At 34.0% G+C, this 5,637-nt stretch overlaps 1 non-coding gene across 1 annotated transcript; it reads left to right on the top strand.

Moving 5' to 3' along the window:
* The first annotated feature begins 394 nt into the window (after positions 1-394).
* LOC121205533 (small nucleolar RNA R71) lies at positions 395-501 on the top strand. Its single transcript, XR_005900609.1, has one exon. It is a non-coding gene; the product is annotated as a small nucleolar RNA R71 (small nucleolar RNA).
* The last annotated feature ends 5,136 nt before the right edge of the window (positions 502-5,637 follow it).

The following is a 5,637-nucleotide window of genomic DNA, read 5'->3' as shown; positions in this document are numbered from 1 at the left end:
TAGAATTGTTACCCATATGGTTGACTTGTTCGTTCATAGTGCTAGGGTCGTAGGCTAAGTATTCTGGATTATTCATTCCTCCTCCACTTGTGTCATACTGCATTACCGGATGTACCTACGTAGAGACACATAAACCATCGATTTTTTTTTATTTAAGAGCTCTACCTGGTTTGATAACATGGTGACCGTGTCGAGGTTGAAAACACAAGAGGCTTTTGTCGGCTTTGTCCTCATGACTTGCCACTAATAATTGTTCAATGACATTTTTTCAATAAACTCTTAAGCCTCCTCAGGTGTTTTGTTATTTAGGGTCTCGCCGGTGGCTGCATCGATTAACTACTTAGTTGAGGGGTTCAAACCGTTGTAAAAAGTTTGAACCTGTAGCCATAAAGGTAACCCATGATGAGGGCACCTTCCCAATAAGTCCTTATACCTCTCCCATGCATCGTATAGGGTTTCTAAGTCCATCTGCACAAAAGAAGAGATATCATTCCTCAACTTTGTTGTCTTGGCTGGCAGAAAGTATTTCAATAATAACTTCTCGGTTATTTGATCCCAAGTAGTGATGGACCCTCGTGGTAGGGAGTTCAACTGCTGCTTAGCCTTATTTCTCAACGAGAAGGGGAATAATCGTAAGCGAATGGCATCATCAGAAACGCCATTTATCTTGAAAGTATCACAAAACTCTAAGAAATTGGCCAAATGAGTATTTGGGTCTTCTTCCTGCAAACCATCAAACTGAACAAACTATTGAACCATTTGAATAGTGTTAGGTTTCAGTTCAAAATTATTTATAGCAACGGCAGGTCTAACAATACTCGATTCGGCCCTAGTAAGAGTGGGCTTAGCATAATCGTACATAGTACGAGGGGCAGGATTTTGATTACAGGATTCGCAACAACCACAGGAGGTAGCGGATTATTCTGATTTTCAGCCATCTCCTCGGTATTATTGGTAACGTCCTTGTGCTCTTCCTCTATACACTATAGACTTCGCCTTATTTCTCTATGATTTCTGCGAGCTGTGCTTTCAATTTCTCTATCAAAAAGCAATGGTCCCGATGGATTTCTTCTAGTCATAAACTAAAGAAAACCTGCCAGAAACAAAGGGAAGATAATTTAGTAAATTAAAATAAAACAAAAATAAATTGCAATAAAAAATAAAAATGGCTAAAGTAATACAAATCAAGCGTTCCTAATATCTTAGTCCCTGGCACCGGCGGAAAAAATTGATGATCGTTTTATGAAAGACTACGATCACGACAAAGGCAAGCGCACCTATCGAATGGTAGTATAGCTAAGATGAGTCCAGAATATCGTATCCTCAAGGACTAAAAGTACTAGTATTAACTATCTTTCTATTATTTAGCCTAAAATAAAAGGGATTTGTTTTATTTTAAATTTAACTAACTAATTAACTAATGAACGTGACAGAGAGTGAAGAAAATAATCGAATAAACCAATGATAAAGACAATACCCAAGGAATAATCCACCTAGACTTCATTTATTATTCCGATTCTGAATCAAACGATTTATTCACTTGTCTTGATCCATATAAACCTCTAAATTATGTTAATATCTCTTTCGAGACTAAGAACAATTGACTCTAGGTTGATTAATTGAAATATCTTTCTAATTAAAACCCTTATTGTCGCATTAACTCGATCTATGGATTCCCTTATTAGATTTGACTCTAATCCAACAGATTTATGTCGCCCTATTTCTAGAGTTGCATGCAACTCCGCTTAATTATGGTAGATCTACTCTTAAATAGGGACTTTTGCTTTACTGAATAAGCACATCAACTCGAATTAATATCCTAAAAATATTAAAGCAAGAATTAAGAACACATAATTAAAAACAATAATAAGTATTTATCATTAAATTCAGAACATTAAATAATAAGATCCGTCTTAGGTTTCATCTTCCCTAGGTATCTAGGGAATTTAATTCATAATGTAAAAGGAAAACATCTCAAATTTAGAAAAACAAGAAGGCATAAAAAACTCAAATAAACTTCGAGAGAAATTTGAATAGAGATCTTCAAGCTTAAGGTGGATATGCTTCTGATACGATTCCAACAGCTTCCTTCGAGTAATTTCTGCTTTCTGCTCTGTGTGTCCCCTTAGGTCCTCTTCTAGTATGTATTTATAGACTTTAGAATGCTCAGAAACCCTAAAAATTGGTTTTTTCTGCGTGTTTGGGAAACAGGGAGCTATATCGACACAGGCTGCCACATGGGCATGTGGCCAGCCTGTGTGGAATTCATCTTGGCCGTGTGGATCTTTCAATCAGCCCATTTTGTCCATTTTTGGCCCGTTTTCTGCTCCTTTTGTTCCCCTATGCTCTCTTGAGTATAAAGCATGAAATTAAAGGATTAAGAGCATCTAGTTCACTAAATTATATGATAAATCATCCAAAAATATTCTAAGTATGAGATTAGAATGTGTTACTTTTATGGTTTATCAGTTTTCAATTTATGACTGTTAATATTCTAGCTTACTAATGGAGTAATATATTTAATTTGATGTATTTATTTATAAATAAATCATTGCAATACATGCAAAACAATGTAAAATAAAAATTTATAAATATAAAATAAACTCAACTAAACAATGAAAATGAAAAGATAAGGAAATTATGAAATATTTTTAAAAAATCTGTCAAATAACATAAATTGCATCTAAGGGGGTTCGGTTTATGTTAAGATTCAACCGTCTCGTCAGCATTTGATTCGCTTGCAGCATCACAACAAGCTGAGCAGACGCTATTTTGATCCCTACAAAGTTTTGAAACGTATTGGTGAGGTTGCTTATAAGCTCGAGCTTCTTGATTCTGCCCGTATTCACCCTGTCTTTCACGTTTCATTGCTTTGAAAGTGTGCTGGCCAATCGGATCAGCAAGTAATGCCTGTAAACTTGGTCGATGCCACTTCTTTAATTTGTAACTAATTGCCATATTGGATGAACAAATGGTGCATCGTTCTAATTACTCGGTTGAGCAATGGTTGATTCAGTGGGAGGGTTTTCCCATTAGTGAAGCCACTTGGGAAGACAAGAAGCATATCCTCACGTCCTTTCCTGATTGGAACCTTGCGGACAAGGTTTTCCTTGGTGGGGAAGGTATTGTTGTGAATGAAGTCAGTGAGCAGCAAGGACCCATGGGTGTGGCTAGGCCCAATGATCAACAAGAACCAAGAAGAAGTTTACGGGCAAGGATAAATTCTAAAAGATTTGATGATTTTGTGATGAATGACATGTCAGCTACAACTAAGTCAGCAAAGGGGTATTTGCTTGAGAATTAGGAGCTGCTACTTAAAAGGGAAGAAATAAGCTAGAATTGGCTATAAATTCTGTGATGCACTTGTTTGTTATTTTTCCTAATCTTTTTCTTTTAACATATCTACTGCAATTTATTCTTGAATGTCTATGAATTCAACAAAATACAATCCAGTATTTATTCTTCATTTTGCTGCTATTACTTTCTGGTTTGCATTTCTATTTGTTACTGGGTGGATGGTGTAGTGAAGTCCTTGTCAAAGCAATGATCGTTGACCATTGGAGCTTGGACGATGGTGCTTTGGACAGGGACGACTTCGTCAGTTCCAGGGCTGTTCTTCTCTTGCTTCTAGGTTTCCATTTTTGGATCCACATGTCCGTAACCCAGATCTAAATACGGATTCATCTCGAAAAACTCGTACTGCCCCATTTTCACGTCCTGGCTTTCATGAGCTTTATGGTTCCGGTCGGGAAGCAACCACAAAACCGCCTCCGCTTCTTCCTTTGCTGCTGTTAGCGTCTCCATAGGAGTTGAAACGTTGTGCAGGGCTTGACAAAAATAAAATGATTTCAAGTAGGACGCAAAAGCATATTTTTTTAGTCTTTACCTAATAACTACACGCATGATCAACCACTCTTTAGATTCGATAAGATTAATTAATGTTAGTGCTTTACTTTATTTTGGATTTGGTAAAGTTGATGCTTTCATGATAAACTCAAGCCAGCAGACGGATCTTGATAGAAGCATTCAAAATCTAATAACTTAAACTTAAGATCCCTATTCTAGAACTAGGGAAAACTACAATAGATTCTCTTTTTATTCATCTAATTGAAATAAAGAGTTTCTCTTTTTATTTAGTTAATATTAAAGAGTTAAACAAATTTAAAATGTATGTAATTATTAACTTTTTTGGTAATAATAAAAATTAAATCTATTATTTATTTGATATTGTATATAAATTTTAATTAATGGCACTTAAACCAATCATTTTAAATAAAAATTGTATTTTTTAACAAGATGTGATTACTTAATATTTTTAATCCATCCACGAGTTTATCATTTAAAAGTAGACTCAAACCATAAAATAGATTGAAACACCTATATTCATACTAAAAATAAATTTAATATTATTAAAATTATTGTTTTATTATTATTTTTCTCTCAACAACCATTCTATCTCTCCCTCCCTTTCGTAGAAAAAAACAAGCTAAAAATGATGGGAATTTCAAATGGGAACCAGAATTTTTTTATTTTTTTAAGCATTTGGAAACAAATATTTAAGTTTGGAATTGGTAATTTATAAATTCTTATTTTAGAAGTAAAATATTTCAAATTCAATATTTTGAATTAATTAAATTATTTGGATAATTAATTTTAGAATTGGATTTCAACTAGTTGGTTAGAAATAAATGGTTTACAAATTATTAAAATTGGAAAATACTAAATCAATAATTATACCTATCAAATTAATCTCAAGCTCAATACTTTGTTTAGGTAGTTTACCTTGGATTTTTCTCGAAATGAGAATTCTCTCTCATCCTTGGGAGTTCTTTTCTCCGTCTTTAGAGTTTCCCATTGAGGTTTCTCTCAATTTTTTGGTTTTTCTTCATTGTTTTTTCTGTTTTTTCTATTTTTCTCTGTTGATTGTGTGTTTTCTTTCTTGGGTCATTGATTCGTTCTTAAGTCTTTTTTGGTGGGTTTTAGGATTGTTTGCTCTTTAGCCATTCTTAATCTGTTTGCCTAGGTTTTGAACTTTTCTTTTTTATTTTGTTTGTTGTTGATCTATAAAGGGTAAGAAAGTTTCTAATTGTCATTTTCTAGTTTCCATTTATCCCAATCTCTTGAGGTGCTTCTGGGTTTTTTGATGGAATAGCTAGAAATTAATCTGGAGGGGGAGATGAAGGGTGTTCAGATTTGACTAGGTTTATGTGTAACACCCTCCACCCGACCTAATTCTCTGAGTTCGAGCTTTGGGTATTACTCCACAGAGAACTTAACAAAATTCTCAAAACCATTGACAAAAACTCTTTATTGAAGATATTTCTCATTAAATTGATTAAAACTTCATATTTAAAGAACAAAGGAAAGTATTTGCACATAACATAGTGTATTGATCTTGCTAAAATTTTAATACAACTTATAAGTTACCGAAGACGGACTCTATGCCATAGTCTTTCTAAACATCAACTATTTTTTACATGCCAACCGTATGCATAATATCCCTCTTATGCTTCTTACCTGACACATTCATGGTATCGTCTCCTTAAGTACCTACACTAACATGGCAAAACCTAAAACATAAACATGGACTAGTAAGTTTAAAGGAACTTAGTGAGTTATGAACACAACTTACCTTTT

Source organism: Gossypium hirsutum, chromosome A08 (genome assembly GCF_007990345.1).
Source record: "Gossypium hirsutum isolate 1008001.06 chromosome A08, Gossypium_hirsutum_v2.1, whole genome shotgun sequence".
Lineage (NCBI taxonomy): Eukaryota > Viridiplantae > Streptophyta > Magnoliopsida > Malvales > Malvaceae > Gossypium > Gossypium hirsutum.
The sequence above is the reverse complement of the archived record's forward strand: the minus strand, read 5'-3'. Positions and strand labels throughout refer to the sequence as shown.